This window comes from Lepisosteus oculatus, chromosome 20 (genome assembly GCF_040954835.1).
Source record: "Lepisosteus oculatus isolate fLepOcu1 chromosome 20, fLepOcu1.hap2, whole genome shotgun sequence".
In the NCBI taxonomy this organism is placed as follows: Eukaryota; Metazoa; Chordata; class Actinopteri; order Semionotiformes; family Lepisosteidae; genus Lepisosteus; species Lepisosteus oculatus.
Window position 1 is genome coordinate 16,214,011 of NC_090715.1, and position 11,140 is coordinate 16,225,150.

Consider the following 11,140-nt stretch of genomic DNA (forward strand, 5'->3'; position numbering starts at 1 on the left):
TGGGTGACCAGTCATTTGAAGTCATTTTAGAAGAAAAGCTTTTCTTCTGTTAAAGCATTGCACGATACAGTTTTCAGTATCTTGTGAATTTAATAACTTTGTAGCACATTAGCGAACACACATACAAAATAAATCCAAATTCTTAGTAAAATAACACTGCATCCTACAGCACTGCATTCCAAAAAACTAGAAAAACAGTCTGCTCATCGAAAAATATGCTGTATAGGTGTTAAACGCAGACTGTTTTTTATTGTCAAAAAGCGTATTTCATTTCCCGCTGAACACCCAAGATATGATACTGTGGGGAAAAACTACTTTGTGTCATATTTTAGCAGAACTTACATTATTTTCGACTCGAACGTTTAACGGATAAGCAGGGGAAAATGTAAAAACAAAACTGCGGTATTCAAATGTGATCTTTCGACTTCCATTAGCAGAGACTCGAACACGCTGGACGAGGAGTGGGACAGCCGTCCACGACCCAGAGCACAGGCGTCCCACGCCGCCGGCAGTGCGGCCGAGCTCAGCGTACTGAGACAATACCCCCTCTTGCAGCTTTTAAAATATTTCTCCTTGCCCTGCTCCCATTAGCACAATGGATTGTTCTTCAGGAATGCCAATCAAAGTCTACTGTGGAAAAAGACGCACACGTAACGCGGAAATCCACATCATGAAGTTAACAAGTCGTACAATCTTAAAGAGTTTCCTTACGTTTTACAGTGTCCTGTAATTCCGGGGATCCTACACTCGTGGAAAGCGGACCATGCCGGCGTGGAGCAGTACCTGGGGTTTCAAACGCGCTGCGCGAGTGCGGCTGCGTGCAGAGGGCTCCTCTCGGCAGCCGTGGGTGATACGCGCGAGTGGTCCGTGAAAGATTTTACGTGAAAATTAATTTTCATACGAGTGCCCGTACATTTTGGTTGGGACAGGTTATTTACCGCGTTGGTGGCCTTGGGGAGCGGGGAATGCAGATTATGGACAAGTTTGTGGCGGATCAGATGGTTCAGACGAGAGCCGTGCGCGTCTTTACGCCATAGCTGCCTACAAATACGCTTTATGTCCTTTTCGCCATCTTTTTCAATTAGGTGGATTCCGAGCCCCCGGGAGGCCACATTAATAACGGTTAGCAGAGGAGATGTTAGGTGGCATTCTGCTTTGTTTCGGCGAAGCTCTTGGAAAGTGAGTAACGTGGCTGTAAAATCAAAGAAAATCAATTAAGAAAGTATTATTAATAAACCCCATCTCATCTTCTGAAAGAGCCATGATAGTCGCTGTAATTACCCTGACTGTTTGAAGCGACACTCTAAAAATAGACCGCGGAGACAAACACCGCTAATCACTAATCACCTGGCGGCGCCGCGACAGGACTGCTAAAACACGAATTAAGCCGGTTTGTTAGTTCACAGGTGAGCAACCAAAAACAAACGAAAATTAGAGCTATTGAAAACCCTTGCACACAAAACCAGCAGGAAGAACACGGCCTCGTTTTCCTTCTTAATTAAAAATAAACAGATCCCCTCGATCCCGTCTCTCCGCCGCGGCGCACAATTAAAAGTTTTCGCCAATTCGACACAGGGCCGACACGGGATTTCAAAAGAAGACGAAAATCAAAACGTTTAGTTCAACCCGCAAAGGAGGGAGAAATCGAAACAGAACGACTCGCATTTTCTTTGTAGCAAAACGTGTTCACTCTCTCTGTTTCCAAATAAGGCACAGCTAAAATGTCAGAACCAGGCACAGGTGGAGGTAAAGCGATCTAAAACTCCTGTGAATGACCTATGCAAGTGTTCAGGTGACCCCTTTATCTTTTGACATCATTGTAAACAGCAGTCAACAATCTCAAGTGATCTTCCACTAGGAATTCTTAAACAACACAGTGTAGCATTAAGAGCAGCTGGCGTCTGAAACCTGAATTCTTTATTGAAGGTGCTCCAATCATCCAAATCAATCCAAGCCCCATGTTAATGGATTCAGTGGCTCGCCATTTTGCAGCGCAGTGTTGCAGTGCTCAGCATTGCTGCCTTGTAGCACTGGGGCCCTGGGTTTGATTCCAGACCGGGGGTGCTGACTGTGTGGAGTTTGAATGTTTTCCCGGCGTTTTTATAGGTTTCCTGCCACGTTCAAAAGAGATACAGTAGTGGTAGGTTAATTGGCTTCTGGGACAACTGGCCCTGGTGTGAGTGTGTCTGCCCTGTGGTGGACTGGCATCCCATCCAGTCTGTAGCTTGTAGTAGTTCAGGTGGGGAGCTGCGTCAGCATGCGTAGGCTGCAAAGGAAAAAGCAATAGGTTTATTCCATGCTGAAAAAAAGAAGAAAGAGAACACAACATTTCGGCCGTGGAGCCTTCTTCAGGTGTGAGAGAGACAGGGCAGTAGTATAATAAGCAGTATTATAGCGTTATCTATAGTAAATGCAATTTGTTATTGTTATAACTTCCAGATCATCAGAGGAATAACATGTACTGTTTCTTCATCCTGAAGTTAATCACACTAATCGAGCCTAACTCTCGTCCTGCCTCAGCTCTTACAATAAACCCAGTCGATCCCCAACCTCACACACACTCTGAGGCAGAACTCCAGATGGCGCCTAAGATATTCAGGTGCCGCTGGTGCACTGCTGGGGATGAATCTGTGGCCGTTACTTATTTCAGCGAGTTATCTCCGGGGGAAATCTATCCGGGGAAACCGAACGGAGTTCTTGGGAAGGCCAGTCGAAGAGCGAGGGCGGGGAGCGGAGCGGAGCAGGGAGGGGACGCTGGGTGCAAACGGAATATCACCCTCCTGCTCGGGAGACATCCATCCTCATCAGCAGGGAAATCAGTTCCAATGGCAGGGGCTGTCAGCAGCCAGCCAGCCAGCCCGTCTCCCTGCTGACGGCCCCAGCTTCATGCCAGCAGAGCCGCAGACACACCGGCACACGTCCACAGAGGTATTACTCCAGCCTGACATATTAATCTTCACTTTAACTGCACTGCTGCACATCACAATTGCACATGCTTCGCCGGAAACTCAAAGCTCATACATTATCATAGCCACTTTCTTTCTTTTTTTGGCATACACATTGTGTGAAGGGGTCCAGTTATCTCCAAACGCAGCATCCAAATTCAGCTGCACATTGAAGCTTTAGATGCTGGGCTCAGGCTGCTATTGCCATATGTGGTATCAACTCTGACACAAGTGAATTCAGACTGAGGAGAAGCTGGCTGACAGAGGCCGATACCTTTCCAGAACCAGAGTGTTAGCTAACCAGCAGGCAGTGGAGTCCAGGATCAGATCAAACAAGAATTGTGGGGACTGATACACCGGTCATACCTTTTTATCTGAGTGACCATTTCCACTAGAAGTTGTTGCTGCTTATCTTTCGTTTGCCATAAATTGTAATACCTTGAGTACTCTCTGCTGTGTGCAGGGAGATGCAATTTAATATTGAATATTTAATATTCAATATAGCAAAGAGATAACTCAGTTTTGTGTACAATTCACTATTTATTCATTATAGTGATGCCTCCTTAAGTTTCAGAACTCTCCTATTCCTATGCCTCTGCTCAATGCCAGCGTATCTGCTCTTTGTTTTTATAATAACCTCATCAGAGTCCCTGAAATCTGGTCTCATAAATTAAAATTCCCTTCTTAAGGGCGGCTGCTATCCCTCCTGTGTGAGGAATACAAAGTCTAGACCCCCAAGTACTTGACAACTAGTGTCCTATTTCCAATTTCCCTTTCCTCACTGAAAGTCTGGAACAGGCACTGGCAGCTCAATTACAATCTCATCTTGCACCTAATGAGCTCTTTGAACTGACTCAGTTGGTGCTTACAGAGAGACACAGCGCCGAACAGCCCTTGTTAAAGTAGTTAATGATGACTTCTCACTCTGGGCACCTGGATATTCTTCTTCTTTTGGAAGAAGTGCAGCTTCTGATACTGTCAATCACAGCATCCTACTGGGTTATAGAGGACACTACCCAGAGATCACTGGTGCCTGTCTTTCTTGCTTGCTTAGGCTACTAGGAGCCAATTAATAAATCTTCACAGTTGTAAATCTGTTGCCATCCCACATACTCGGGGTGTTCCACAGAGGTCTCTGCTGGGACCTCCTGCTATTGGTCATATGTGGTACAATGCCTCTTGGGGAGATTATTTACCCTAACGCACTTGGGTTTTACTGCTGTGCTGATGATACTTATTTACACCAGATCAGCGACTACCGCTACTGTCTGCGCTATAAAGACACCTGTCCGATATTGAGACTCAGGTACACAGATTTTGGTAGCAAAGAGATGAGATGAGGTGACACTCATAGGCTCCCAACACCAGTTTCACAAATGTGGCAACCTGAGCGCTGTTGAGCATGATGAGCCCAGCCCTTGAGGCAGTCAAAGACCTTGGAGTTACCTACCTGAAATTTGAAACACCTGCTAGAGAACGTCACAGAGGTACCTTTCTTCCTGCTCTGGAACACGGTTCAGGTGAGCCACAGCTGTAAGTGGGCAAGAGGGCCTTCTTCTTCGGGAATGTTGAATGTTGTTCCCAGCAATCTTTTAAATCCTTCTTTCCTCAAAGCTTTTAAAGTAATAAATACAGAATAAGTACCTACATTCACATAGCAATATCTCTGTAGATGAACTATCTCTGTAGTTAATGTTTTTTTTAATTATGAAATTGAAACAGAGGTAACAGTGAAGCAGGGGCTTAGCCTTAAAAAACAAAATAGGTTTAATTCTCAGTCGTGCCTTAATTATCTGATCCTGCATTCAGATTTTCCTTCAGAAGGACACCGCCGCTATCTCATTAGAGGACAGACCCTCAGCCCTCTAATATAATCAGCGGGAAAATTGTTTTCCAAAGTGGGTGGAAAAAAATTTGGCTCCTTATCAGTCCAATTTGCTGCTGCCATTAAAAAGTAATTATCTTCTCCTGAGATGTAAAAAAAATCATTTCTTTCTGTTCCACCAAAGGTTTCACTCTCTTTAAAAAAGGCACACACACAAAAGTTGAATGTATTTCTGAATATAAAACACATAGTAATTTATGATGTTTCTATTCAAATACCTTTATGTCCTGTATAGTGCCCAGGACGTAGACCAAAAAATAAATTTCTGCAGATACACAAGGAAAATATTCTCTTTTGACATCTTTGTAAAAAACAAAGAGATTCCTCATGGTCACAATTATAAATTTGAGAAAATATTGTTTACAGACTGCCAGAGGTATGAGTTAATGATTGTGCTTGTTGCTGTGACAACATCATTTTAATTGATTGTTTAAGCAATATCCTGTGTTGCGTTTTTCCATTTCCCTCATGGTCTAGAAGAGCTTATGCCTCTGTTGTGAGTGTCCACAAATAATGAACTATTTTCACTGCCTACTGCAGGTCTGCATATCCTCTTTATTGGACCACAGCTGGCTGGCACAGTGGCGTATTGCTGCCTTGCAGTGCTGGGGCCCTGGGTTCAATTCTGGTCCTGGGGTGCTGACTGTGTGGAGTTTGCATGTTCTGCCTGTGTTCCTGTGGGTTTACTGCACGTGCTCTGGTTTCCTCCTGCAGTTCTAAGACACACTTCATGTGCTGTAGTGTGTGAGTGTGTGTCCCATTGCTTTGATCCCTGTGACCCTGCATTGAATACAGCAGTAAGAAAATGGATGGATGTACAGTTTTAAACAGGGAGGCGACATTTAAATAGGTCAGATACAGAGTGGACACAGCTGCCTGCCTGATGATCAGTATTTGAAATGAGCAGCACACCCCTTCGATTTTCAGCATTGTCTCGTGTGTTATATCCAAATTGAAGGGAGTATCACTTCAATAAAACAAAGGGCTCTTTAATCTCCCACAGATCCCATCCTAATAATCATGCTTGCAGCCAATTGATTCTGGCTTGGTGCTGGAAAAAGAAGCTGACAGCCACACTTTCCGGGTTTGTGTGCTGCTGAGGTGGACATGGTGCAGGAGTCCTGCCCTTACAGTCTCAGAGTTTATTCTTTAACATTCTCAGAAAAGAAACAGCAATATTCTCCAGCAGCAACACCAAAACAAACGCCACGTAATTTGACAAGGCACCTGGTCCGAAACAAAGAACAGAATATAGCTTTTATTTCTACTACTTCCCTGTGACCTCCATTGTGCACTCAACGTTTTGGAATGCCTTTTGGAAACCTTACCTCTGGAGCAATTTGAAAAATCTCCCATGTAAATTTCTACATCATATAATTAGGAAAGATCAACTAGAGTTTGCAGACTTTTTAGGAAAAGTAAGTTGAATATCAGTGTAGACATGTTTCTTTTTACAGACCAAGGTCTTCTCGTCTGAAGAGGACTCACTTAAAACTAATGACTAACCAAGTCAAGCATTTTAATACCTTCCTCCTGGGATCAACAAAGAAGAAAAGAAGAGCCAGCTCTCTTCTGGGGTGCTTCTTGCACTGACAATGCATGTGTGCTGCTGGGGGCCCGAGGCCTGATTGTGGGTGACTTCAGAGCCAGAGCAGGTCTTTGAAAGACACCACCTGTGGTGCAGGCTGTCTGAACCAGGCAGAGCCAGCCTGCAGCTCTTCTGTTCATCCTAGTGCTGCCCCCTGCTGGGAGATGACAGAACTGCCCCGGGCCCCTCCAGACTCCCCCTAACCCCACAGAGGATTTTGATCAGCCCCCTCCCAGCCGTACCCCCCCCCCTTTAACACAAAGCCGTGCAATCATCCATCCCTGCAGGACAGAGCTCTTATTATTCCGGACTGCAGCTCATCTGTGGCCTGATATTTCTGTCAATACAGGCTACCACAATGAACATGCAGTCTGGAATAGTTTCTTTCCAATTGCACACGTGCCCGACGTAATTCAGATTTTAGGATGACTTTTGATTATTATTTTGTGAGTGAACCATCCATACATCCCGTTTTCTAACCACTTCATCCGATTCCAGGTCGCGGATGAGCCAGAGCCGATCCCAGCAAGCAAGGGCCACGAGGTGTGGTACAGCCTGGACAGGACTCCAGTCCATCACAGACCAGGCAGACACACACACCTCTCAGAGGCTAATTACTTGAACCCCCCAGTATGTCCTAGAACGGCAGGAGGAAACCGGAGCACCCGGAGTAAAACCCACAGGAATACAGGCAGAACATGAAAACTCCACACAGACAGCACCCCAGGTCCAGAATTGAACCCAGGGCCCCAGTTCAGAGGGGCAGCAATGCTAAACAAGGTGCCAGCCTGCTGCCTTATCTCATTGATACTGACGTAACTCTTATATTATCTGAAATATTAAAGATATTTTAAAGCCTTTGTACATTTTTTGGAAAAGAAAACAAACATGGTAAATGTCACATCGCACCAAACACTGACAAATCTTGGATATCAAATCTAGCTGCCCTGCTGTTAGATGACAGGGCTGTATCAAGGATCCAGAGATGCTAGAGTAGGCTGTAGCTGCTCAGGCCTAGACTGAGGTACAGGAGGCTGCACACAGTTACATTAGTCCCCTCTGTGAGTGAGAGGTGTGTGATGAGGGGAGACCTGTGTGAAAGATGGAAACTGTGAGCCGATAGGTGGTGTGAATGACTGCTGCACAAGAGTATTGATGTACCTTCATCCATCTCTCTTTCGTGCCTGGACAGTCACAGTGGGAATGATCTCACTCAGGTTCAAATGCTGCATCAGCACGTGTTGGCTGCAAACGAGCGAGCGAAGGTTAGGGGCGAGGGGCAAGACGAAACACAGAGCGGAATGAGGCGATCCCTGAAGAAGACTCAACAGCAGAAACGTTGTGTTTCTTCTCCTGACGTTTCAGCATGGAATTAAGCTTCATTCGTCGTGTCTTATATGGGCCACACGTCCAGCGCTGCTCCTCAAGAAACAGATATCCAGATATTTTTAGATCTGCAGAGGCCAAATTTCAGTTTAGGAAAGGAGGCTGTGTTGGTATATTGTGGAAACGTTTCTGTTCCTTTTTGTGGTGTTCACTACACAAAAGAAACCCTTCCCTTGTTGTATTGTCTCGTGTTTCTTTGGTGAAGGGAGAAAAGTTCCCTTCAGTTTAGCTGTAGGTTAGAGAGCAGATTTGTCCCGAGTGGAGACTTTTATTGTATAAGATTAGCTCCAGCTGTCTGCTACTGGATTTGTTCCTCATTCAGATGCACTTGGGATCTGTTTGTCACGGACCAGCAGTGGCTGGGTACTCAACCTAGTGCTCATGATCTAGCAATTAGTCTTTGGAACTGTCTGTGAGCTGTTCCACACAGCTTGGGTTTTCTCAAAAGCCTGATTCAGAACTGTATGTGGTAAGCTCCCTGGATAGCTACTTCTTTTGTAAATAATAATAATAATAATTACCTACGCTCCACTCAAAGCGCTTTACAGGGAATGGGGATTCTCCACCACCACCAGTGCGCAGCCCCACCTAGATGATCTGACGGCAGCCAGAGTGCGCCAGAACACTCCTCACACACCAGCTCTCAGTAGAGTACAGAGTGATGAAGCCATTTCAGGGATGGGGATCATTAGGAGGCCATGACTGATAAAGGTCAGGACACCAGGGTAGCACCCCTTCTCTTTTCAAGAAACACCCTGGTACACTTAATGACCACAGAGAGTCAGGACTTCAGTTTAATGTTTCATCCAGAGGACACAAGCTTTTTACAGTATAGTGTCTCCATCACTATACTGGGGCATTAGGATCCACACAGACTGCAGGGTGAGCACCCCCTACTGGCCCCACCTAGATGGCCCCGCAGACACCTCTTCCAGCAGAAAACTTAGCTTTCCCAGGAGTCTCCTATCCAGGTACTGACCAGGCTCACACCTGCTGAGCTTCAGTGGGCTGCCAGTGGTGAGCTGCAAGGTGATATGGCTGCTGTCCATATGACATTTTTTTAAAACTGTAACCACCCCTTTACTCACAGTTAGGTTGTTCAGTCACAGATTATTCTATGCTATTTTAAGTCTTGTTTCATTACCATGGTAAAGGAAGTCATAAAGTTTCGGATGCTGTTTCCTGTGTCGCTGTGGCAGAATAAAAGACTCGCTATTGCCACCGCCACTGAGGGAGAGGGAAAGAACAACCCGGTCTCTCACAGTCCAACTGTACTGCGCTGCTGGGAAGCTGAGCTCCGGCTGATAAAACCCTCACTCTCCTCCTCCGCGGTTCTGCTCAGAGAATTCCTCAGCTATTATCCTTCCTGATAAAACCAGCAGCCGAGTTGCTGCACTCTTTGAAGTTAATGAGACAAACTATCAGCTGCCTCCGTTTTAATTAGAAAACGAATAAAATGATTACATTTTAATTAAAGCTGTCATTTTTAATTAAGATATGACGTCCTTGAGAGGCTCGTTTATTTATTTATTTCTACATCCTTATTTCCCCGTTCCCCTACACACACACATGCTCGTACAAATGTTCCCTCCGACCCTCTCTTAAAATCAAATTCAAAACATTTAACCGAACCGCACTTTGCAGAGAGGAAACGGGGCGTCCCGACTGTCTCGTCGCGCTGCCAGTGTTACTGGGCTTGCTGTGCAATTCCCTCCGTTCAAGAGTCCCACACATGAGGAGCGCCACTCTCGACTCCCCCCAGCTCAAAAACAGCATCGCTGTGAGGCAGTCTTCTTAATGAGGGGAAATACAATAATTACACAAAGTTGCTTAGCGTGAAATACTTTTTTTTGGGGTAGAATGAAAGTGAAAGAATAAATGAGCATATCGCTGTTTCAGATTCAGGCCCTGCCGTCTTCGTCTTTTTCAGACCGGGAACGCAGCAGTTTCGATGTGAAACCATCTCTGGCAGGCTGGCCTGGGTCACCTGTTCAGAGCCGATTCGGAGGCGGCACAGCTACCGTCACTGAAGCTGGTAGTGAATCTGTACAATCTCGTCCACTCTTGCGCGGCTGATGACCTCTTGTTTGCACACATCAAGAGCTAATGAACGGTGAGATAGCAGACCCGAGACTTCTGACTTTTCAACGGATCTCAGCTCGAGCTCATAGATTGGCCTGTTATTTGAGATACCTATAAAGATTTGCCGTAGAAATAAATACACGTTAACTTTTTTTCGACGGTGAAATGTGTCCGCTAAACATGCCTTCTTTTAAAATAAGAAGAACCTAGAGTCGATAGGCAGCCGGGACAAGCCTGTCTCTCATTGTACCGTTTTTCATTAAGTGTTATCAGATTCAATCTTGCAAACTGGTGCAACAACTAGCTACTTATAATGGAAGCAGCTAAAAATTAGAATACATAATAGAGTGAAAAAAGAGGAAAATAATTAATGTGTTGGGGAGCAATCTATCAGATCCAGAAGAGAAGTAAACCGTTTCACGCGTACAAGCAGATGCAATTAACCGGACACCTGAGTGTACCGTAGCGCAACCTTCTAGGAGTTGTAATTAGCTTTTTAAATTTATATTTGATATATACTGTATGTGATAGACTGCAGTCTTGTACAAGGTGCACCTCCCCTTGCGCCGGGTGCTTGCTGGGATAGGCTTCGGCTTTTCCGCAGCCCTGGGCAGGATACAGCGGTTAGAGAATGACTGGATATTGAATATATTAATTTGTTTTAAATGTTGACAGGTGCATTTGTACCCTTCCATTTCAAGTGTATGCCTGCACAGGATACTGCTGAAGTTGGATACCTGTTCAAAGAGCTGCATTATGACAGCGTGGTGGAGAAGTGAATTCTGTAATGGCTTCCATCTCTGCTCCCGGAGGACCACCGTGTCTTCTGCTGTTCGTTCTGCCCGAGATCTTAGTAACAAGTCCATCGAATTCAGATTTTTTTAGGGGTCACATTAAAAAAAAAAGTGTGGCCCTGTGCCGGGGCGTGTCCAGTGTGGAGGCGGAGCCCTGCAGGAAGGGCGACGCGTTGCCTTCGCGACCGGGCACCGGCCGGAGGGGCGAGCAGACCCCCGCAAGGGGAAGACCCTCCAGCGGCACTCATTTCTCCTTCTTTTTCTCTTCTCCTGCCCCACCTTGTTCCCTCTATAAGTTGGGTATTTCTGACACTCGGGACGGAGCAATCAAGGTGGATCTGCGCGGGCGGCTCCGGGAAGCCCTCGGGCAGCACTGGAGAGTGAAGACCAGCAGAGACAGGTTCTCCAGGAGCAGGGCTGGGAAACGCTGCCGCGGTGGAGGAGGGGCCACTAACGCCAG

General features: G+C 45.8%; 1 protein-coding gene across 1 annotated transcript in view; it reads right to left on the reverse strand.

Annotated features, from left to right (window-relative positions):
- The window catches only part of LOC102689501 (RNA-binding Raly-like protein), a 64,976-nt gene extending 63,894 nt beyond the window's left edge, over positions 1 to 1,082 (reverse strand). The window contains exon 1 of the mRNA XM_069181408.1: positions 712 to 1,082. The gene's annotated coding sequence lies outside the window, so the exon portion shown is untranslated. The remainder of the gene's footprint in view (positions 1 to 711) is intronic.
- Positions 1,083 to 11,140: the final 10,058 nt, after the last annotated feature.